At 40.2% G+C, this 23,447-nt stretch overlaps 1 protein-coding gene across 31 annotated transcripts in view; it reads right to left on the bottom strand.

The window, feature by feature from the left end:
• Positions 1 to 23,447, bottom strand: part of MAP4 (microtubule associated protein 4) — a 204,789-nt gene that overhangs the window by 174,328 nt on the left and 7,014 nt on the right. Inside the window, exon 2 of one of the 31 annotated variants that reach the window (XM_035703260.2) lies at positions 22,070 to 22,193. The exons of the other annotated variants lie outside the window; for them this stretch is intronic. The gene's annotated coding sequence lies outside the window, so the exon portion shown is untranslated. The remainder of the gene's footprint in view (positions 1 to 22,069; positions 22,194 to 23,447) is intronic. 31 annotated transcript variants of the gene reach the window in all.

Here is a 23,447-nt window from a genome sequence, read left to right as displayed (position 1 = left end):
CTTTAAAATTTATTTAGAAAGCCAAAATTAGTTTTAAAAGACCTTCCAAGTGATCCCAATGAAGCTGGTCTGGAACACTTAGGGTCCACTGCAAAACAACGATGAACATCCCAAACCACAAGTTGCAGAGACTAGCAAAGAGGAAAGATGGCTTCTTGAGCACCTCTCAATGGTTAACATTTTTTTTTTTTTGGTTTATTTATTTTTAAGTAATCTCTATGCCCAACATGGACCTAAACTAGTAACTTGTTATTTTCCCTTTTTCTAAATTTAGTGTTTTTGTGACTACAGTGGACAAACAACAGTATGTTAGCTTCAGGTATACAACTTAATGATTTGATAAGTTTATACATTATGCTATGTTCACAATTTTTTATAGCATTACTTATCACTTTTACAAAGGAAATAGTAAATATAGTTATAATTGTTTTAAAATATAAATAATACAATTCATGTTTAATTAATTGTTCCATGTTAAGTTTAAAGGATAGCTACCTAAAATGACATATGTACCTTCCTGTTTCAAGAAACACAAACTAAAAATAACTCCAACTTTTAGATCCATGTTCATTTGTTCTTTACGATTTTATTTATTCATTTCAGGGAGGAGAGAGAGAACACGAGCAGAAGGGAGAGGCAGAGGGAGAGGGAGAAGCAGACTCCCTGCTGAGCAGGGAGCTGGATGCAGGGCTTACCCCAAGACCCAGAGATCATGATCCCAGCCAAAGGCAGATGCTTAACCAACTGAGCCACCCAGGCGCCCCTAATCTATGTTTTTTTTTTTTTAATGATTTTAGTTATTTATTCATGAGAGACACAGAGAGAGGCAGAGACATATGCAGAGGGAGACAGGCTCCCTGTGGAGACCCTGGGATCACAGAGGCAGACACTGAACCACTGAGCCACCCAGATGCCCCTCTATGTTCATCTCTAAAGTGATTTTGTTACTACTGGTTTTGCTTTGACTTACACTAAAGCTATTCACATTGTGTTAAGAAAAAAATTTATAGAAAGTGAGAAAAAAATGAAATTGAGTAATAAGAGACCCCAGCGTGGCTCAGTGGTTCAGTGTCTGCCTTTGGCTCAGGTCATGATCCCGGAGTCCTGGGATCAAGTCCCGCATGGGGCTCCCTATAGGGAGTCGGCTTCTCCCTCTGCCTATGTCTCTGCCTCTGTCTCTCATGAATAAATAAATAAAATCTTTAAAAAACAAAAAAAGAAATTGAGTAATAATTTTTTAGTAAACTGTTACATAAATCTGGATAGCTAGTACTAAAAATCCCAATCTATGAAATCTAAACTCCCCAATAAATCTAAACATGTGGAAATATATTGCAAAGCATTTAGAATAAGCTGTACTGTGGGAAAAGGTTTAAGTCATCCTGGCTTATGTTTTGCAGTTCCAGCAGAAAACTAATGCTAGGGTTCACTGAAACAAACACTGCTAGTATCTCTTATTTCCTCCAAGAACAAACAAGAAAGCCATTATTATCTCTGATTTTCTCCTACAAGTATAATGACCTCTCATGATACTATGGAAAATATGAACAAGAATAATCATGAAAATAGCATTTGTAAAGACATGTGGATACTTTTATTTTTAAACTTTAAAATCTAAATAACCTACCCAAACACCCAGAATTTCTGAAACTAATGGCTAAATCTGGTCTACTTGGGGCAGCCCTGGTGCCTCATCGGTTTAGCGCTGCCTTCAGCCCAGGGCCTGATCCTGGAGACCCGGGATCGAGTCCCACGTCGGGCTCACTGCATGGAGCCTGCTTCTCCCTCTGCCTATGTCTCTGCCTCTGTGTGTGTGTGTCTCTCATGGATAAATAAAATCTTTAAAAAATAAAATAAATTTAAAAATAAAAAAAATAAAATAAATCTGGTCTACTTGACTTTAGTAAAAAAGCAATGTCTCAACACAGATTCACATGAAACAGTACATGCTTTATTTTTACAGAAACTCTCAAACACTTGCCCTAGGAAAGTAATAGACACTAATGATCTCCTGAATGTACATATTACAACTTGATACCACAAAAAATGGTATTATACATGTATTCATTGACAAGAAATGATGCTTGTAGTCAAGTTAAAACTTCTTAAGTAGTATAAACAGTTCTTTTTAGTAACAAAAATATGTATATCACAGAAAATAACTAGAATAAGTCTTTATCAAAGTGTTATTCTCTTCTGTACTTTCTGTATTTTCTACATTAAATACAAACTTACAAATGTCATTTTAAAAACAAAGGGTGCCTGGCAAGGTCAGCTGGTGGAATGTGCAACTCTTGATGTCAGAATTTTGAGTTCTGAGCCCCACATTAGGCATAGAGATTATTTAAAAATAAATCTTTAAAAAAAAAAACTTGGGATCCCTGGGTGGCGCAGCGGTTTAGCGCCTGCCTTTGGCCCAGGGCGCGATCCTGGAGACCCGGGATCGAATCCCATATCGGGCTCCTGGTGCATGGAGCCTGCTTCTCTCTCTGCCTATGTCTCTGCCTCTCTCTCTCTCTCTCTCTGTGTGTGTGACTATCATAAATAAATAAAAATTAAAAAAAAAAAAAAAAAACCTTAGGGCAGCCCCAGTGGCGCAGCGGTTTAGTGCCGCCTGCAGCCCAGGGCATGATCCTGGAGACCTGGGATCGAGTCCCACGTTGGGCTCCCTGCATGAAGCCTGCTTCTCCCTCTGCCTCTCTGCCTCTCTCTCTCTCGCTCGCTCTGTATCTCTCATGAGTAAATAAAATAAAATCTTAAAAAAATAATAATAATAAAAATAAAATAATTAAAATAATTTTTAAAAACTTAAAAAAAAAAAACTTACATAAAAGCTCTTCTGCTTTTGGGAAGATAGAAAAGATTACTTTTCCTTATTCCTCCCTAAGAGGTACACCTAACATTACATATAAAACAAAGATTCTGAAAGGTGGAAAGAAGAAGGCAAAATGGAATCGAGGAAATACAGTGACAAGTTCCCTAGGTTGTCTTTTTGCCTCATTTATCTCAGAGCTGGAAATGATGAAGCTGGCAACCCAGAAACACCCAAGAGTAGAGACAAGTAAAATGCCAATAAAATTCTGTTCTCCTTAACCAAAGGACCAATAAAGGGCCAGCCTAGCAAGACAAAACTTTTAGACAATAGCCACCCTACTCCAGCCAAACATCACAGAAAACACTGCAGCCCAACACTACGCACCTCACCCTCTCTATGCTAGAATGAGGCATTTAACACCCCCTCCATAGTGCAGTCAGAGATGGCCAAGGAGGGGAGCCAACACTTTAATCCCTGCAGACCTATAAAATAAGGTAACTGCATTGTCACTGAATAGCCTGGATTTCTACCATATTATATCAATATAAATGGCATCTCTTTAAAAACTAAACATACAATTACCATATGACCCAGCAACTGCACTTCTAGGCAAAGTGCCAAACTGTTTTCCAGAATGGCTGTACTATTTACCATTAACTGTTTCAATATCAATATCCTGATTATAATGTTGTTTTACAAAATATGGTGGCGGAGGGAGGCAAAGGGTACAAAGAATCTTTCTGTATGGTTTTCTTACAACTGCACGTGAATCTGTAATTATTACTTAGTGTTTAAAAAAAAAAAAAAAAGGGATCCCTGGGTGGCGCAGCGGTTTGGCGCCTGCCTTTGGCCCAGGGCGCGATCCTGGAGACCCGGGATCGAATCCCACGTCAGGCTCCCGGTGCATGGAGCCTGCTTCTCCCTCTGCCTGTGTCTCTGCCTCTCTCTCTCTCTCTGTGACTATCATAAATAAATTAAAAAAAAAAAAAACGGACAGCCCCGGTGGCCCAGCAGTTTAGCGCCACCTTCGGCCTGGGGTGTGATCCTGGAGACCAAGGATCGAGTCCCAGTCAGGCTCCCTGAGCACAGCCTGCTTCTCCCTCTGCGTGTGTGTCTCTGCCTCTCTCTCTCTCTCTGTGAGTCTGTCATGAATTTAAGAAAAAATAAATAAATAAATAAATAAATAAACAAACAAACAAACAAACAATTAAAGAAACAGAATTGAGAGGCACCTAGCTGGCTTCAGACAGTAGAGCATGTGACTCTGGATCTCAGGATTGTGATTTCAAGCCCCACACTGGGTGTAGAGATTACTTAAAAATAAAACTTAAAACAGAATTGAAAAATCACATTAAAAACTGATGAGTAGGGATCCCTGGGTGGCACGGCGGTTTAGCGCCTGCCTTTGGCTCAGGGCGCAATCCTGGAGACCCGGGATTGTGTCCCACATCGGGCTCCCGGTGCATGGAGCCTGCTTCTCCCTCTGCCTGTGTCTCTGCCTCTCTCTCTCTCTGTGTGTGACTATAGTAAATAAATAAATTAATAAAAAAAAAAAAAAAACTGATGAGTAGGGACACCTGGGTGACTCAGTGGTTGAGTGTCTACCTTCGGCTCAGGGCATGATCCTGGAGTTCCGGGATCGAGTTCCACATTGGGCTCCCTGCGAAGAACCTGCTTCTCCCTCTGCCTATGTCTCTGCCTCTCTCTCTCTCTCTCTCTCTCTCTCTGATTCTCATGAATAAATAAAAATCTTTAAAAATATGGGACACCTGGGTGGCTCAGTGGTTGAGTGTCTGCCTTCAGCTCAGGCTGTGATCCCAGAGTTCTGGGATCAAGTCCCACATTGTGCTCCCCGCGAGGAGCCTGCTTCTCCCTCTGCCTGTGTCTCTGCCTCTCTCTGTGTCTCTCATGAATAAATAAATTTTAAAAAAAATCTTTATAAATAAATAAATAAATAAATAAAATCTTAAATAAAATAAAATCTTTAGGGGCACCTGGGTGGCCCATCAGTTGAGTGTTCAGCTCTTGACTTCAGCTCAAATCATGATCTCAGGGTCCTGAGATCGAGTCCTGAATTGAGCTCCTACTCAGCAGGAAGTCTGAGATTTCTCTCCCTCTCCCTCTACCCCTCACTCTGCTGGTGTTCTCTCCCCCTCCCCCAAATAAATAGATAAATAAATAAATAAAATAAAATCTTAAAAAAAAAGAAAAAGAAAAAAATGTGTACAAGGACCTATGCTCACTTTGTTTAAAGCCAACAAAACAGATACCTTTTCTGACTTAAGTTCCCCTGCATGGATTACTTGATCTGAAAATCTAGGGGCTATATTACTTTAAGTAGCCTTCATGATTAGTAATGTAAATGAAAGTTGTCTTAACAGCCAATCAACAGACTTCATGATTAAATAATAAAAGTGAAAGTACAGAGTTATGAGCCTAAACTACAAGAACTAATTGACAATGATAAAAACCCTACAGGATATCAACATTAGTATAATAGCAAGCCATGCTTGCTTTGATCCATTATGGTCCATAAAGTTTACAGACATACGAAATGCTAAATACTTCAAAATTAAACTACTCTTTGTTAGCTCTCTCTCCTAAATCTCTGGCCTTTAAGATCTCAAACATCGACCCCAAGCTTGGGATGCCCAAGCCAGCTCAGCTGGGGGACCATGTGACTCTTGATATCAGGGTTATAGATTTGAGCCCCATGTTGGTTGTAAAGATTACTTAAAAATAAAAATCTTGGGCAGCCCTGGTGGCCCAGCAGTTTAGCGCCACCTTCGGCCCGGGGCGTGATCCTGGAGACGCGGGATCAAGTCCCCCGTCAAGACTCCCTACATGGAGCCTGCTTCGCCCTCTGCCTGTGTGTGTGTGTGTCTCTCTCCGTCATGAATAAATAAAATCTTAAAGAAAAAAAAAAGAAAAAAGAGAGTCTGACTTGAGTTCAGCTCAGGTCGTGATCTCAGGGTTCTAAGATCAAGCCCTTAATGGGCTCCATGTTCAGCCCAGATTCTGCTTAAGTCTCTCTCTCCCTCTGCCCCTCCTCCCACCCGGCTCTCTCTAAAATAAACAAATCTTTGGGTCCCTGGATGGCTCAGTGGTTGAGCATCTCCCTTCGGCTCAGGGTGTGATCCTGGCATCCTGGGATCAGAGTCCCACATCGGGCTCCTGGTGGGGAGCCTGTTCTCCCTCTGACTATGTCTGTCTCTTTCTGTGTGTCTCTCATGAATAAATAAATAAAATCTTTTAAAAATTTAATTAAATTAACAAATCTTTAAAAAAAAGAAATGGGAAATCTAGGCCCACCTTCTGAACCTTTAGAATCTCCATTATAACAAGATCCTGTGATTTACATGTTCATTAAAATCTGAGAAGCCCTAATCTAGACCTCAGTTCAAGGGCCATACAGGGCAAGGAGAACAGAAATCAGAGCCCTCCTAAGGCTATCTTTCTTATAAAGCCCAAATCTCCCACAACAAGGAGATGATACAAAAGCCTGCCTTAATGGCAAAAGAATCAAAAATACCTGAGAAATTGGAATGCACACGGAATACCTCATGTGCATTGGCAACCAAGGTTCTCCTAATCTGGATAAACTAAGGACCCTCAAATTGTAAACATTGTTTGTGATAATCAACAAATAGTAATGCTACAGAACACTTGACAGAAGTGATCACCAAGGCTAACTGCTCAATAGCAACAACGCAGGCAGCCCCAGTGGCCCAGCGGTTTAGCGCCACCTTCAGCCTGGGGTGTGATCCTGGAGACCTGGGATTGAATCCCATGTCAGGCTCCCTGCATGAAGCCTGCTTCTCCCTCTGCCTATTATCTCTGCCTCTCTCTCTCTCTCTCTCTCTCTCTCTCTCTCTCTGTGTGTGTGTGTCATGAATGAATAAATAAAATCTTAAAAAAAAAATAGCAACAGGACTAATAAATTTAGCAATAGGACTAATAAATTCAATATGCTGAAAGAAAACATACAATTCTAAACCCAGAAGTATTTTTCAAGGATGAGAGCAAAATATACATATGCATACCGAGAAGCTTTTTCTAGGGACAGGGTCTTTGTTGTCGGTTAGATTCATTTTTTTTTAAGTCTTCTTTATACCCAGTGTGGGGCTTCCAACTTATAACCCCAAGATCAAGACTCACATGTTCTTCCCACTGAGCCAACCAGCCATCCCTGTGGGGTTAAATTCTTAAAGGGGTCTGTATCCAATAAAACTAAGGACAACTTGGGGATCCCTGGGTGGCGCAGCAGTTTGGCGCCTGCCTTTGGCCCAGGGCGCGATCCTGGAGACCCTGGATCAAATCCCACATCAGGCTCCCGGTGCATGGAGCCTGCTTCTCCCTCTGCCTGTGTCTCTGCCTCTCTCTCTCTCTCTCTCTCTCTCTCTCTCTGTGACTATCATAAATAAATAAAAATTAAAAAATAAAATAAAATAAAAACAAAACTAAGGACAACTTAACAAAATCTTGAGGATCACTCAATTTAATCACCTTCTCAGTATCCCTAGAATACTGCTTTAACATGAGTTGTCATGGGAAACTCACTGTCATCTAAGCAAGTTCCATTCCACTTTTCTCTTTAACTTCTACTTGATGGTTCTAGTTCTTCCAAAGCAACAAAATACTAAAACTAATTTATCTTCCACTTGCCAGATCTTGGTGTATTTTTCAAAAGCTGCCTCTACCTATTTCTTCTCCAAGTGAAACATCTCTAACTCCTTAAATAGTACCTCTAGTCATCTGATTTCTACTTTCATCACAAGCTAGACTATTTTCCTCTGGATCCATAGGCTCTAGATTATGCATGTCTCTGAAAATAAGGCTTTGAAAACTAAATAGGATACTGAAGGTACAAAGTATTATGCTCCCCTCTATAAGTCCTTATATTTTCAATCATAAGAATCTATAATCTCGGGCAGCCCGGGTGGCTCAACAGTTTAGCACTGCCTTCAGCCCAAGGCCTGATCCTGGAGACCCAGGATCAAGTCCCACGTCAGGCTCCCTGCATGGAGCCTGCTTCTCCCTCTGCCTGTGTCTCTGCCCCTCTCTCTCTCTCTCTCATGAATAAATAAATAAATAAAATCTTTTTTAAAAAATCTATAATCTCCACACTTCTAACTGACCGAATAATACCATCTCTCTATTACTATCTCAAAGTCAACAAAGCAGCATGTGAAGAACTGTCTTAAAGAATACTTAAGGGGCACGTGGGTGGCTGAGTCAGTTAAGTGTCTGCCTTCAGCTCAGGTCATGATTCCAGAATCCTGGGATCAAGTTCTGCATCCGGCTCCCCTGCTTCTCCCTCTCCCTCTCCTCTCCTCTCCCACTGCTCCTCTCCTCCCCCATCCCATGCTCATGCTCTCTCCGTCACGTTCTCTCTCAAATAAATAAATAAAATCTTTTTAAAAAAAGAATGAGGGACGCCTGGATGGTTCAGTGGTTAAGCATCGCCTTTGGCTCAGGGCATGATCCCAGAGTCCCAGGATGGAGTCCCATATCAGGCTCCCTGCATGGAGCCTGCTTCTCCCTATGCCTGTGTCTCTGTGTCTCTCGTGAATAAATAAATAAAATCTTAAAAAATAAACAAAAAGTTGTAAAATAGAAGAGAGGACACACACTGAATATTTTAACAATAGTGTCATGATACAGACTGTAAGTGTCCTACAAATTTGACTGTGCCTTACATAGTTAAGGATGCATTGCTGGATTGACTCATAATCAAGGATTCAGGTCCTTTTCATTAATTTTTAATTAGTAGAGCTGGATATTTATTTATTTGATTTGGATCCCTTGAGAATTATCTTATTAGCATTTTAAAGATTACCTATCCCAGCCACATATCTCAATTCTCACAACAACCCTATGAGGTGGGCATGATAAGCACTCTGATTTTGTAAATAAACAGATTCACTGATTTGCCCCAGGTGTGATAGAGCTGAGACCTAAACCCTGGTCTTTTGATATCTAGTCCAATACTATTACTAACATACTATACCTCTCTGTCACTAGTAATTGCAATTTGTTAACTATGACAAGTTACTTCAGACTCCCCACTCATGTGCTCTCTCTCAAATAAATAAATCTTAAAAAAAAAAAAAAAAAAAAAGAATCTATCACAATGTGGAGCCTTACTGGAATCTAACTGGAACCTTCATATATTGCTAGTGGGAATGTCAAATGGTACAGCTATTTTTTTTAAGATCTTATTTTTATGTAATTTCTACACCCAATGTGGGGCTCAAACCCACAAACTCAGGATCAAGAATGATGTGTTCTGCTGAGTCAGCCAGGCACCCTAGGTACAGCCCCTAACACTTTTAGTCTGGTAGTTAATCAAAAGGCTAAACATAGAATTACCATATGACCCAGCAATTCCACTCCTAAGTATATAAATCAAGAGATATGAAAATGTACATCCACATAAAAACTTGCACGTTTACAGCAGTATTATTCATATAGCTAAACAATAGAAACTCAAATGTCCATCAACTGACAGATAAACACAATGTAGATATCCAAAGGAATATTATGGGCCCACAAAAAGGAACAAAGTACTGATAAATATTACAAGATGAATGTACCTTGAAAACATTATGCTAGGTTAAATATAGCAGACACAAAAGGCCATCTATTATAATTCCACTTCTATGAAATGGCCAGAATAGGCAAATCTGTAATAGAAAGACTAGAGAGGGCAGCCCTGGTGGCGCAGCGGTTTAGCACCACCTGCAGCCAGGGTGTGATCCTGTAGACCCGGGATCGAGTCCCGCATCGGGCTCCCTGCCATGGAGCCTGCTTCTCCCTCTGCCTGTGTCTCTGCCTCTTTCTGTGTGTCTCTATGAATGAATAAATAAAATCTTTTAAAAAAAAAAGAAAGACTAGAGATTGCCAGGGCTTGGGGGAAGAAAGCAGGGAAATGCTAATGAATACAAAGTTTCTTTTGGAGTGAAGAAATACTCAAAAATTAGATGGGGGGGGGGGGGCGGGGCACTAGGGTGGTATAGTAAGTTAAGGCTCAGACTCTTGGTTTTGGCTCCAGTCATTAATCTCAAGGTGGAGAGATGGAGCCCCATGTCGGCCATGGAGTCCGCTTGTTTCCCCCTCTCCCTCTGCTTCTCTACCTCACCAAAATAAATAAATAATTTTTTTAAAAAATTATGATAGCAGGGATCCTTGGGTGCCGCAGCGGTTTGGCGCCTGCCTTTGGCCCAGGGCGCAATCCTGGAGACCCGGGATCGAATCCCACGTCGGGCTCCCGGTGCATGGAGCCTGCTTCTCCCTCTGCCTATGTCTCTGCCTCTCTCTCTCTCTCTGTGTGTGTGTGTGTGTGACTATCATAAATAAATAAATAAAAATTAAAAAAAAAAGAAAACCTTAAAAAAAATTATGATAGCAGTGATCGTGGAAAGACTTAGTAAATACGCTAAAAAAAAAAAAAAAACGAGTGTGAATTTTAGGTTGTGTAAATTATATCTCAAGACATTTTTTTAAAGATTTTATTTATTCATGAGAGACACAGAAAGGGAGGCAGACACAGGCAGAGGGAGGAGAAGCAGGCTCCATGCAGGAAGCCCAATGCTGGGCTCTATCCTGGGAATCCAGGATCATGCCCTGAGCCAAAGGCAGACAGACGTTCAACCGCTGAGCCACCCAGGCATCCCAATACATTTGTTTTTAAACAAAAGAATCTATCATTATAAAAATCTGAAATATAGGGCAGCCCCGGTGGTCCAGCGTTTTAGCGCCACCTTCAGCCTAGGGTCTGGTCCTGGAGACCCAGGATTGGGTCCCACATCAAGCTCCCTGCATGGAGCCTGTTTCTCCCTCTGCTGTGTCTCTGCCTGTCTCTGTGTCCCTCTCATGAATAAATAAATAAAATCTTTAAAAATCTGAAATATAAACAGATTTACACATAAAAACAGCCTAAGATGAAAAAAAAAAGTCTATATGCAATAACAAGAGAAACCTTAAGTAAATAAAAACCTGTCCATATGATGCAGCATTATGCAGCCATTAAAGATAAAATATAGCTTTGGGGGCACTGTCAGTAAGCATCCGACTCTTGATTTCAGCACAGGTCATCTCAGGTCATCATCTCAGGGTCATGAAATAGAGCCCTGCATTGGGCTCGGTGCTCACCAGGGAGTCTGCCTGGGATTCTCTCTCTCCCTCTGCACTCCCTCACACTTGCTCACCTGCAGGCTCTCTTTCTCAAAAATAAATTAAAAAAAAAAAAAAAAAAAAAGAGGGGCAGCCCCAGTGGCCCAGCAGTTTAGCACCACCTTCAGCCCGGGTTGTGATCCTGGAGACCGGGGATCAAATGATTGATGACCACCCAGGTGTCAAATGATTTTTTATCTTGATATTTATCTGTATTTTCCAAATTTCCCATATTCCCATTGGAACAAGTACAATAAAAGATTATTCAGAAAAAGACACGTGTAGTCTTTAAGAATTCACAGGACAGATGTCAAATCTCATGTTCTCTATCACTTTTTTTAGACTTTTAAGATATCTAGAGACTGTTTCTATACAGATCAGCATTCTCTGACAAGCTGAACTGGCTCATCTGTACCCCCACCACCTTCCAATCTGAGTACCACAAACTGCTAAATAGAAGAGTTCAGTGGGGACGCCTGGGTGGCTCAGCGGTTGAGAGTCTGCCTTTGGCTCTGGGCATGACCCTGGAGTCCCAGCCTACATCGGGCTCCCTGTGAGGAGTCTGCTGCTCCCTCTGCCTATGTCTCTGCCTCTCTCTGTGTCTCTCATGAATAAATAAATAGAAAGAAGAAGAAGAAGAAGAAGAAGAAGAAGAAGAAGAAGAAGAAGAAGAAGAAGAAGAAGAAGAAAGAAAAAAGAAGAAGAATTCAGCAATATTCTTCATGTTTATCTTGCCAAGAAAAGTCCAAAACTGGTAGAACTTAGTCTCCTTCAGAACTAAAATGCTGGGATCCCTGGGTGGCGCAGCAGTTTGGCGCCTGCCTTTGGCCCAGGGCGCGATCCTGGAGACCCGGGATCGAATCCCACATCGGGCTTCCAGTGCATGGAGCCTGCTTCTCCCTCTGTGTCTCTGCCTCTCTCTCTCTCTCTCTTTCTCTCTCTGTGACTATCATAAATAAATAAAAAAATAAAAAAAAAGAACTAAAATGCTATAATATACTATTATCAATACTATAAAGCAGTTCCGTATCTCATTACTCACAAGCTTAAATGATATTTTCTCATGAACTCCATCACATTTAATGATTTTCTTAGAATGGAAATTAAGAATGAGGCAGGCATCCTGCCAAAAAAAAAAAAAATCAGACCTCTTAGAGATTTAAAGTTTACAAGAAATACATAGGTAACTGAGAAACATGTTGAATGCCAACACCAAGATGCAAGCAGTAAAATACAGCTTGTGAAAAGTTCTACAGGACAAATAACTTATTTTTTCAATATAAAAGAAGCAAAGAAAAAGAGATATGTAGATCCTGTTAAAGGAGACTGAAGAGACCCATCAACCAAATGAAAATCTTGTCTGCATCGTACTCAAACTGATCAGCTGTAAAAACATCTATGAAACAGAAAAGAAACATCTGAATATTAACTATTTTTATCAAATTTAAAGGCTCTCCAGTGATTGTGATTATACTTAAAACACAAGTATTATCTTTTAAGACACATCCCACAGTATTTATAGATAAGATGGTGTCTTGGATCTGCTTCAAAATAATCCAGTATAGAAGGGTTGGGGGGAAAACAGGATATGGATGAATCAAAATTGGTCATAGATTGATGATTACGAGAACTGTTCTTGGGACGCCTGAGTGACTCAGCTAATTATGCATCTAACTCTTGACTTTGACTCAGGTGATGATCTCGGGGTCGTGAGACAAAACTCTGCATCAGGTTCCAAGGTGCATGTAGAGTCTGCTTAAGACTCTCTATCTCCTTCTACCCCCTTCCCCACTCTGCTCACACATATGCTCCTCTCTCACTCCCTCAAAAAATTGAAAATAAAAAAATAAAGACAAGGTGCACCTGGGGTAACTCAGTCAGTTAAGCATCTGCCTTCAGCTCAGGTAATGCTCACCAGGTCCTGGGATTAAGCCCCATGCTGGGCTTCCTGCTCAGCAGGGAGCCTGCTTCTCTCTCTCCCTCTGCCCCTCCCCACCACTTATTCTCTCTCTCCCTCAAATAAATAAATAAAAGTATTTTTATTTTTTTTTTATTTTTTTTTAATAAAAGTATTTTTAAAAATAAATAGAAGTGTTCAGTACATGGGGTTCATTTCATTATACCAATTTCAACTTCTGTGACAGATCTGAAATTTCTCATTTTAATAAAGTTCCCTACAAAAAATAAGATATACAAAAACTACTATTATGAAATCAAATTCACAATTGATAGGGCAATGCAATTGTGAGAAATTTGAGAAATATGAACTTCAATTAATGACCTAAAAGGTTTCCCTTTCGGACACCTGGGTGGCTATATTTTGCTACTAGTGTTGAGAAATGGATTACAGAAGGAACAATTACAGGGGATCCCTGGGTGGCTCAGCAGTTTAGCACCTGCCTTCGGCCCAGGGCATGATCCTGGAGTCCCGGGATCGAGTCCCACGTTGGGCTCCCTGCATGGAGCCTGCTTCTCCCTCTGCCTGTGTCTCTGCCCCTCTCTCTCTCTCTCTCTCATGAATAAATAAAATCTTTAAAAAAAAAAAAAAAAAAAAAGAAGGAACAATTACATACTCTTGGTTTCCTCAACCACATAACCATACAGCCTATGGCTACTTCCACAAATTTCTAACTTGGGCTAGCCACCATAATTATCCTGACTGCTGATGGCACTAAATTCTTACTAGGGGCCCTTGGGTGGCTCAGATAGTTAAGTGTCTGCCTTTGGCTCAGGTCATAATCTCAGAGTCCTGAGACTGAGCCCCGCATTGGGCTCCCTGCTCAATGGGGAGTCTGCTTCTCCCTCTCCCTCCCACACCCCCAGCTCATTCTCATTCTCTCTCTCTCAAATGAATAAATAAAATATTTTAAAAGAAGAAATTTTTCAGAGACCCCAGAATTTACATGTATTATTCACCACTACTTTTGCTATGGCCAATCTACTACTACACTGAGAATTTATTCTTCAGGAAATCATTTTAATATCATTTGGCGGGATCCCTGGGTGGCGCAGCGGTTTGGCGCCTGCCTTTGGCCCACGTCGGGCTCCCAGTGCATGGAGCCTGCTTCTCCCTCTGCCTGTGTCTCTGCCTCTCTCTCTCTCTCTATCTCTCTCTGTGACTATCATAAATAAAAAATAATAATAATAAATAATAATATCATTTGGCTACTCTTCTCTTTTCTGAAGAACAGGATGCTTTTAAAAAGCATTTCTCCATGTCTACTAATGAAAGGTAAACAGAACAGTAACAAAGACAACAGGTCAGGTACTATACTTTAACAGCCAATGTTTTGTCTCCCTTGTGTCTATGATTTAGTGATAAGGAGGGAAATGAAAATGAGTGAGCTTAAGTTTATCCAAGAAATAATGTGAACACAAAATTAACAACCAACATAGCCAATCACATTATCTTAAGTACTCCTATGTTCATGAAAGACCTATTCTGTGAATGAGGACAGAACATATTTCCCTAGAGAATACATAAAATCAAATTAATGTTCCTATTCCAACACACAGCAAACTATTCTGAGTTCCAGTAACAAAGGGTAACTAGAGGCAATTCTACAGAGAAGGAGACATAGAAGTAAGATGATTTAACTTTTTTGGACTTCAGAAAACAATTTATGAGAGGTAAAACAGTCTGAACAATGCTCCACTTTCCCTCTGTGCCATTTTCTAGGACCCTGCACTATAATGAATTCATTGGCATTTTTATGCCAGGATTAATTGAATATACATTTGGTAATAGAGAAAAAGAAATGAACTCTGAGACAGTCTCTGACTTCAAGAGGATCTCAATCCAGTGGAAACGCATATATAAGTAAAAAAGATGCAGAAATCCAAAGGAAGGGGCACCTGGGTATTAACTTTGGTTGAGCATCTGACTCTATTTCGGCTCAAGTTTTGATATCAGGGGATCCCTGGGTGGCTCAGTGGTTTAGCGCCTGCCTTCAGCCCAGGGCATGATCCCAGAATCCTGGGATCGAGTCCCACACATCAGGCCCCCTGCATGAAGACTGCTTTTCTCTTCCCTCTGCCTGTGTCTCTGCCTCTCTCTGTGTGTCTATCATGAATAAATAAATTCTTTTTTAAAAAGTTTTGATATAAAAAAAAGTTTTGATATCAGCATTGTGAGATCAAGTCCCACATTAGTCTCTTTGTTCACCAGAAATCTGCTTGAGATTCTCTTTCCCTCCCCCTCTGCCCCTCCTCCCCAATGCTCTCATTCTCTCCCTCCAAAATAAATACAAATTTTTTTAAAGGTTTATTTATTTATGAGAGAGAGAGAGAGAGAGAGGCAGAGACATAGGAGGAGGGAGAGGCAGGCTCCATGTGGGGAGCCGGACGCGGGACTCGATCCCGGGACTCCAGGATCGCGCCCTGGGCCAAATTCAGGGCCTAAACCGCTGAGCCACCCAGGGATCCTCTATATACAAATTTTTAAAAAGGAATTCACACATATACAAAACTATTAGAGGGGGGCACTTGGGTGGCTCAGCAGTTGAGTGTCTGCCTTTGGCTCAGGTCATGATCCCAGGATCCAGGATCGAGTCCCACATCAGGCTCCTGTGAGAAGCCTGCTTCTCCCTCTGCTCTTCTCTGCCTCTCTCTCTGTAGCTCTTATGAATAAATAAATCTTAAAAAAAAAAAAAAAAAACCTATTAGAGGTAATAAGTTCAGCAAGATTGCAGAACACCAGATCAATATACAAAAAAATCAGCTGTATTTCTATGTACTAGCAATTAGCAATCATAAAAAGGAAATTAAGAAAACAATTCCATTTACAACAGCATCAAAAAGAATACAGTGCTTAGCAAAAAAATTAATCAAAAAAGTGCAAGCCTTAACCACTGAAAACTACAACACTTTATTGAAAGTAATTAAAGAAGACATAAACAAATATAAAGACATTCCATGTTCATGGATTGGAAGACTTAACATTGTCAAAGATGGTAATATGCTCCTAGTTAATCTACAAATATACAGTCCTAGTCTAAATCCTAACTGCCTTTTATTCAGAAACTGACAAGCTGATCCTAAACTTCATACAGAAATGAATGGGATCCAGCATAGACAAAACAATTTTGAAAAGAAGAACAAAGTTGGCAAACTCACACTTCTTGATTTCAAAACATAACATACTACAATGTCTACAGTAAACAAGACAGTGTGGTACTGGCACAAGGACATACATGTAAGTCAATGGAACAGAACTGAGAATGCAGAAAAAAAATCCCAACACCTAAGGTCAACAAACTTTCAAAATGAGTGCCAAAGCACCTCTGGGTGGCTTAGTTAATTAAGCACGCAACTCATAATTTTGGCCCCAGACAGATCTCAGAGTCATGGGATTGAGGTGGGATTGAGGGATTGAGCTGTGTGTGGGGCTCCACACTCAGCAGGGAGTCTGCTTCTCTCTCTCTCTCTCTCTCTCTCCCCCCCTTCTGCTCCTCCCCCAACTCCTATGCATGCTCATTTCAAAATAAATAAATCTTATAGAAGAAAAAAAAATGAGTGTCAAGTAATTCAATGGAAAAAGAAAAGTCTTTTCAACAAATGGTACAAGAACTGGATATCCACATGCAAAAAAAAATAAAGAATTTGGACCCCTACCTTACACCATATATAAAAAAATAACTCAAAATGCACCCAAAACCTAAATGTAACAGCTAAAACTACCAAATCTGTAAAAGAAAAACAGGCAGAAATCTTTGTGATTTTATATTAGGCTAGAGATCCTTAGATGTGACACCTAAAGTACAAGCAACCACAGAAAAAAACAGATAAAGTGGCCTTCATCCAAATTAGAAAGTCAGAAAATAAAAAAGAAAACCCACAGAATAAATATTTGCAAAAATATTTGCAAATCATGAATTTTTTTTTTTAATTTTTATTTATTTATGATAGTCACAGAGAGAGAGAGAGAGGCAGAGACATAGGCAGAGGGAGAAGCAGGCTCCATGCACCGGGAGCCTGATGTGGGATTTGATCCTGGGTCTCCAGGATCGCACCCTGGGCCAAAGGCAGGCGCCAAACCGCTGCGCCACCCAGGGATCCCTCAAATCATGAATTTGATAAGGAATTTGTATCTAAAGACTTAAAATTCAAAAATGAAAACAAAGAACCTAATTCAAAATGGGGAAAGGATCTTAATACACATTTCTTCAAATATTATCTAGAAATAGCCAATAAGCACATTAGTCATCAGGGAAATCAAAATCACAATGATGTATCCCTTCACACCCACTAGGATGGAAATGAAGACATATAACATTGGTGGCTACCAGAGGCAGAGAAGTGGTGCGTGGGGAAAAATAGGTAAAAGGGGTCAAATAGTTAAGATAATAAAAAATAACAGTGGAAGGAAGGAGAGACCATCAGAACTGACCAGTGAGCAATAATTAATAAATCTGGAGGAATCATTTCAAGCCCAAGCAATAAATGATAACTGAGAAATGTTTAGAACTATCTCAGAATAAAAACACATCAATGGATATGGCATATCCATTTAATGGTATATAATAAAAAAAAATTTTTTTAAGATTTTTTTTTTTAAAGATTTTTATTTATTTACTCATGAGAGACACAGAGAGAAGACAGAGACATAGGCAGAGGGAGAAACTGGCTCCTCACAGGGAGCCCGATGTGGGACTCGATCCCGGATCTCCAGAATCACACCCTGAGCCAAAGCAGATGCTCAAACACTGAGTCACCCAGGCATCCCTAAAAACAGAGTTTTAAAGACATATAATAGCAAGTGTTTGTAAGGATGTGGAAGAACTGGAACCCTCATATACTGCTAATGGGAACATAAAAAGGTGTGACCAGTATGGAAAGCAGTCTGGCAGTTCCTCAAAAGGTTAAACATAGAATTACCATATGACCCAATAATTCCACTCTTAGATATATACCCAAGATAAACAGAAACATATAAGGGCACCTGGGTGGGTCAGTCGGTTAAGCATCTGCCTTCGGCTCAGGTCATGATCCCAGGGTTCTGGGATTATGCCCTGAGTTGGGCTCCTGGCTTAATGGGGAGTTTGCTTCTCTCTCTCTCCCTCCCCCTCCCCTACTTGTGCCCTCTTTCTCAAATAAATAATATTTTTTTAAAAAAATGAAAAAAACATATGTCCACACAAAAAGTCGTACACAAGGCAGCCTGGGTGGCTCAGTGGTTTAGCGCCGCCTTCAGCCCAGGGTGTGATCCTGGAGACCAGGGATCGAGTCCCACATCGGGCTCACTGCATGGAGCCTGCTTCTTGCTCTGCCTGTGTCTCTGCCTCTGTGTGTGTGTGTGTGTCTTTCATGAATAAATAAATAAAATCTTAAAAAAAAAAAAAGTCATACACAAATGTTCACAGCAGCATTCGGGCTTCTGAATGGCTTAGTCAGTTAAGCATTTGACTCTTGATTTTAGCTCAGGGTCATGAGACTGGATTCTGTGTTGGGCGTGGATCCTGCCTGGGATTCTCTCTCTCCCTCCCTCAAAAAAAAGTTCACACTAGCATTATTCATAATAGCTAAAAAGTGGAAACAACCCACCTATGAAAGGATAAACTAAATATGGTATATTCCCATACAATGAGTACTATTCATCCACAAAAAGGAATGAAGTACTGGGGTGCCTGAGTGGCTCAGTCAGTTCAGCCTCCCAACTCTTCTCAGGGTCATGAGACTGAGCTCCACACTGGTCTCTGTGCTTAGTGGGGAGTCTGCTTGAGATTCTCTCTCTCCCTCTACCCCTACCCCTCCCTGCATGAAAGTGTTCCCTCTCTCTCTCAAATAAATCTTCAAGAGAAAAAAAATGACATACTGATACAGACTACAACATGGACAAACTTTGGAAACATGCTAATGAAAAAATCCAGATACAAAAGGCTATATATGGAGCTCCTGGGAGGCTCAATGGTTGAGCATCTGCCTTTGGCTCAGGTCATGATCCTGGGGTCCTAGGATCAAGTCCCACATTAGGCTCTGCACAGAGAGTCTGCTTTTCCCTCTGCCTGTGTCTCTACCTCCCTCTCATGAATAAATAAAATCTTTAAAAAAAAAAAAAAAAGGCTATATATTATATGATTCAATTTATAGGATATGCCCAGAATGGGCAAATCCAGCGACAGAAATTAGAGCTGTGGTTGACAGAGATTGGAGGCGTGGGGGGGGGGCGGATGGAAGTGACTGCTAATGGGTTTGGGATGTCTTTTGGGAATGATGCAAATGTTCTGGAATTATATAGTGGTAATGATTACACAATACTTTGAATACACAAAACCCAAAATGACTTCTATACTCTATACTTCTACAATTTAAAATGGTAAATTTGGGGATCCCTGGGTGGTGCAGTGGTTTGGCACCTGCCTTTGGCCCAGGGCGCGATCCTGGAGACCCGGGATCAAATCCCACGTCGGGCTCCCGGTGCATGGAGCCTGCTTCTCCCTCTGCCTATGTCTCTGCCTCTCTCTCTCTCTGTGTGACTATCATAAATAAATAAAAAATTTTTATAAATAAATAAATAGATAAATAGTAAATTTTATGGTATGTTATTTAACTTAATCTTTTTAATATGGAATAACATATGCCCAAAGATATATATTGGTGAAAATACCAAAGAGGAATACTTGACCATACTAAGAAAAATATCAAAAAGGTTTTCTAAAGCTGATACCTGACTTGATACAAGGGAAAAACGTCTGTAAGTCGGTCTTACTCTCCACCCTCTCCCTTTACCCACTCTTCCCTAAACTCAGAAATCACTTACCTATAAAAAAGAAAGAGAGAGAGAGAGAGAAAGAGGAAAAAAGGAAAGAAAATACTTACCAACACCCAAAGGAATATTTGCATCCTAATACAAATTATTTCAAAGAAAATATGTTCTACATATAACATGATGATTAAAGGCTCTCTGGAATACTCCTAGTGTACTTGTATTCCTCACAGAGAAAATGGGATAACCCAAATGAACATCTGATCAAGAATTTCAGATAGTTAAAAAAAAAAGGAATCTCAGTTTAACAAAAACTGAGCTCAGAGAGGGGAGTCACTTTAGGAAGCAACATTTTTCTTAAGCGGCTCTAACTTCCATTCCCACTGACCACTATCCTCAATCTCCCCTAAATTTTTCATTCCATAAATTATACTCCCCAAAAGCTTTAAGTTTTTCCACAACAGTTTCAACACGTATGAGTGGAGAGATAATGAAATAGAAGGCATTTTACATGTGAATAAGTCAGAACTTATACTTTTCATAATTATATAACTTAACTTCAATCAATAATCAATAACTACCATTAGAAAGAACTAGCTGAGGGGCACTGGGTAGCTCAGTCAGTTAAGCATTCAACTCTTGATTTTGGCTCAGGTCATGATCTCAAGGTCATAAGATTGAGCCCCACTTCAGCTCCACGCTCAGCAATCTCCCTCTCACTCTCTCAAATAAATAAATCTTAAAAAAGAAAGAAAAGAACAAATGAACTAGCTATGTCTTCAGAGTTTAAGATGTAGAATATTTTAGGGGCACCTGGTTGGCTCAGTTGCTAAAGCATGCAACTTTTTTTTTTTTTTAAGATTTCATTTGAGAGAAAGGGAGAAAGAGAGAGAGAGAGCGCGCGCACAAGTGCACGCAAGCTCACGAGTGCAGGAGGGGCAGAAGGAGAGGGAGAAAATCTCAAACCAACTTCTAACTGAGCTCAGAGCCTAACCCACCCAGGCTCAATCTCACAACTTGATATCATGACCTGGCCTGAAGTCAAGACTCCAATGCTGAGATGCCCGGGTGGGTTAATGGTTGAGTGTCTGCCTTCAGCTCAAGGCATCATCCCGGGGTCCCAGGATCGAGTCCCACATCGGACTCCCTGCATGGAGCCTGCTTCTCCCTCTGCCTATGTCTCTGCCTCTCTTTCTGTGTCTCTCATGAATAAATAAAATCTTTAAAAAAAAAAAAAAAAGTCTGATGCTTAACTGAGCTCTTTACCTTGGGGTTGTAAGTTCAAGCCCCACGATGGGTGTAGAGATTACTTAAAAATAAAATATTAAAAAAAAAAAGGATGTAAAAAAAATTTTTTTTTTAAGATTTTATTTATCCATTCATAGACACACAGGGAGAGGGGCAGAGACACAGGCAGAGGGAGAAGCAGGCTCCACGCAGGGAGCCTGACATGGGACTCAATCCCGGGTCTCCAGGATCACACCCCAGGCTGCAAGCGGCGCCAAACCACTGCGCCACGGGGGCTGCCCAGATGTAAAATATTTTAATTGTAATTTTGCACACAAACTATAGCAGAAAATCAGAACCAAAATCTTTGGAAATACCAGTCAGAAGTAAGGAGAAAATAAAGTATTAAGTTTTATCTCTAATTACACACTACTAAGATCTGATCTTGGCACTCTCTAGGTGAATATTTTCTTAATCAACTCAAGTCAAAATATAGAAAAAAAAAACCGTATCAAAATTATAGACACAGGAAGGGTAACAAAGGCACAGGATAATAGGAACCAAAATGCCTCCTCTGGAACAATGGACAGAAACTGGATTTATAGAAAGAAAATAGGAGTGTAAAAAGAGTCCAACACAGAGAATCAGAAAATCAACCAATCAAGAATGAAGACTTGGGTTAATCGCAGCTCTAGAGAAAAAGACCTAGAGGGGAGCTTACTGCCAGACAAGTATAAACTAACCCTGAAAGTGGATATGAAAAGAAAGAATTATTTTAAAGCAGCAAGGGTGGAAACTAAGTGGTAAGCTCCCCAAGGGAAGGGGTCATTTTGAATTCCTTAGTCACTTATTTCCAGGACTAAATACAGTATCTGGATCAGACCATAACTGACAAACTACCGCATCCAGAGGAGATGCCCAACATAGTAAAAGGTTTAGAAAGCACACTTCATAAGAAGTGGCTGGGGGGAAAAACTGTTTAGTCTGGAAAAAACTTAAGTGGGACAAAATAATTCCAGAAAAGGAATTATCCTTGCTGTCAACCGGTCAAAAGTTTAAAAAAAAAAATCTAAAAACCAAAAACGTATTTAATTAAAAGGAGCAATCCTACCAAGAAGGGACAAAGGTTGACTTGTTAGTCAAGATACCTGATAATGAAGACTGTTTTGCTTAGGATCAAGCACAGCACTGGGAGAATAGGTCATCAAATCTAGCTGTAGTCACTCACTTCCTGTTTGGCCAAGGGCAAATGACATCACCTCTCCACTTAAACTGAAAAACAGTAATTTAAAATACCAATATTATAGGAGTATAATTTAAATTAATTAACTGCAAAATGCCTTGGAAATTTATGTGATAATGAAAACTGCATTCTCCTACTTTACATATACACTAAGGTTGAACAGTTAAGTAAATATAAATAACAAGAGCCAAGTTTCTCACGGTCAGAAAAAGAAGTTACAAATAAGCAAGGAAAAGAATGCTAGAAGGAATCTATGGTACTGGACTAGAGTCAGAGAGACCAGTATGACAACATCATATTTATATACTGATAGCTATGGAAATAAACATAGATATGTGTCAACCTGGGTCAGCATACAAACAGGTATTTCCTAGGTCTGCCCTCTAAGACGACCTACAAGCAGTGATAGCCCAGTAGCAGTGTACATCCAGTTCATTTAGAAACCAGATCTGAGTTTCTAAATATTTTTCTCCAATAAAAGAAACCAAGGCTCCTTGGAAAAATGATTTTTTTTTCCTGGGGGCTGGGGCAAGGAAAATACAAGATGAGGCTGGAGCATCTTGCAGCACCAGAAAGTAAGCTCCAAAAAAAAAAAAAAAAAAGAAAGAAAGAAAAAGAAAAAAAAGAAAAGGGAAACATATCAAAAGAACATAAGTGCCAAATGGCCAAAGCCAAAAGAATGTAAGCAATAAAGTACTGTATTGGATTACAACCCAAAGGAAAAAATAAGTATTCATAAATCCATACAGATACAAATGAATAAATTTGGGGAGGGGCATGTACAAATCTTACTCAGAATTCCAAATAATAAATGTAGAAGGAATGAGGGATATAGAAAATCACTACTACAGTTACACAGCAATTGCCACTGCAGGCAAATTTCATCCATGAATGCTAAAATTAGTGGATGAAATTTAGATCTCTGTAGAGCCTCAGAGAACCTCCCCAAAATATTTATTCATTACTGTGGGTGATTCTAACATAGGCTCCCAGGATACCTGGCGACTCAGTGGTTGAACATCTGCCTTTGGCTCAGGTTGTGATTCCGGGATCAGGTCCCACATCGGGTTCCCTGCATGGAGCCTGCTTCTCCCTCTGCCTATGTCTCTGCCTCTTTCTCTGTGTCTCTCATGAATAAATAAAAATCTTAAAAATAATAATAATAATAACCTAGGCTCCCAAATTTTTCAATACTGATCCCTTCAGGAGGTAGAGTTTAATTCCCTTCCTCCAGAAATGGGCTTGACTTAGTGACTTATTTCTAGCTTCTAACAAATAAAGTA

This window comes from Canis lupus, chromosome 20 (assembly GCF_003254725.2).
Source record: "Canis lupus dingo isolate Sandy chromosome 20, ASM325472v2, whole genome shotgun sequence".
Taxonomy (NCBI): domain Eukaryota; kingdom Metazoa; phylum Chordata; class Mammalia; order Carnivora; family Canidae; genus Canis; species Canis lupus.
This window is presented reverse-complemented; position numbering and strand designations above follow the sequence as displayed.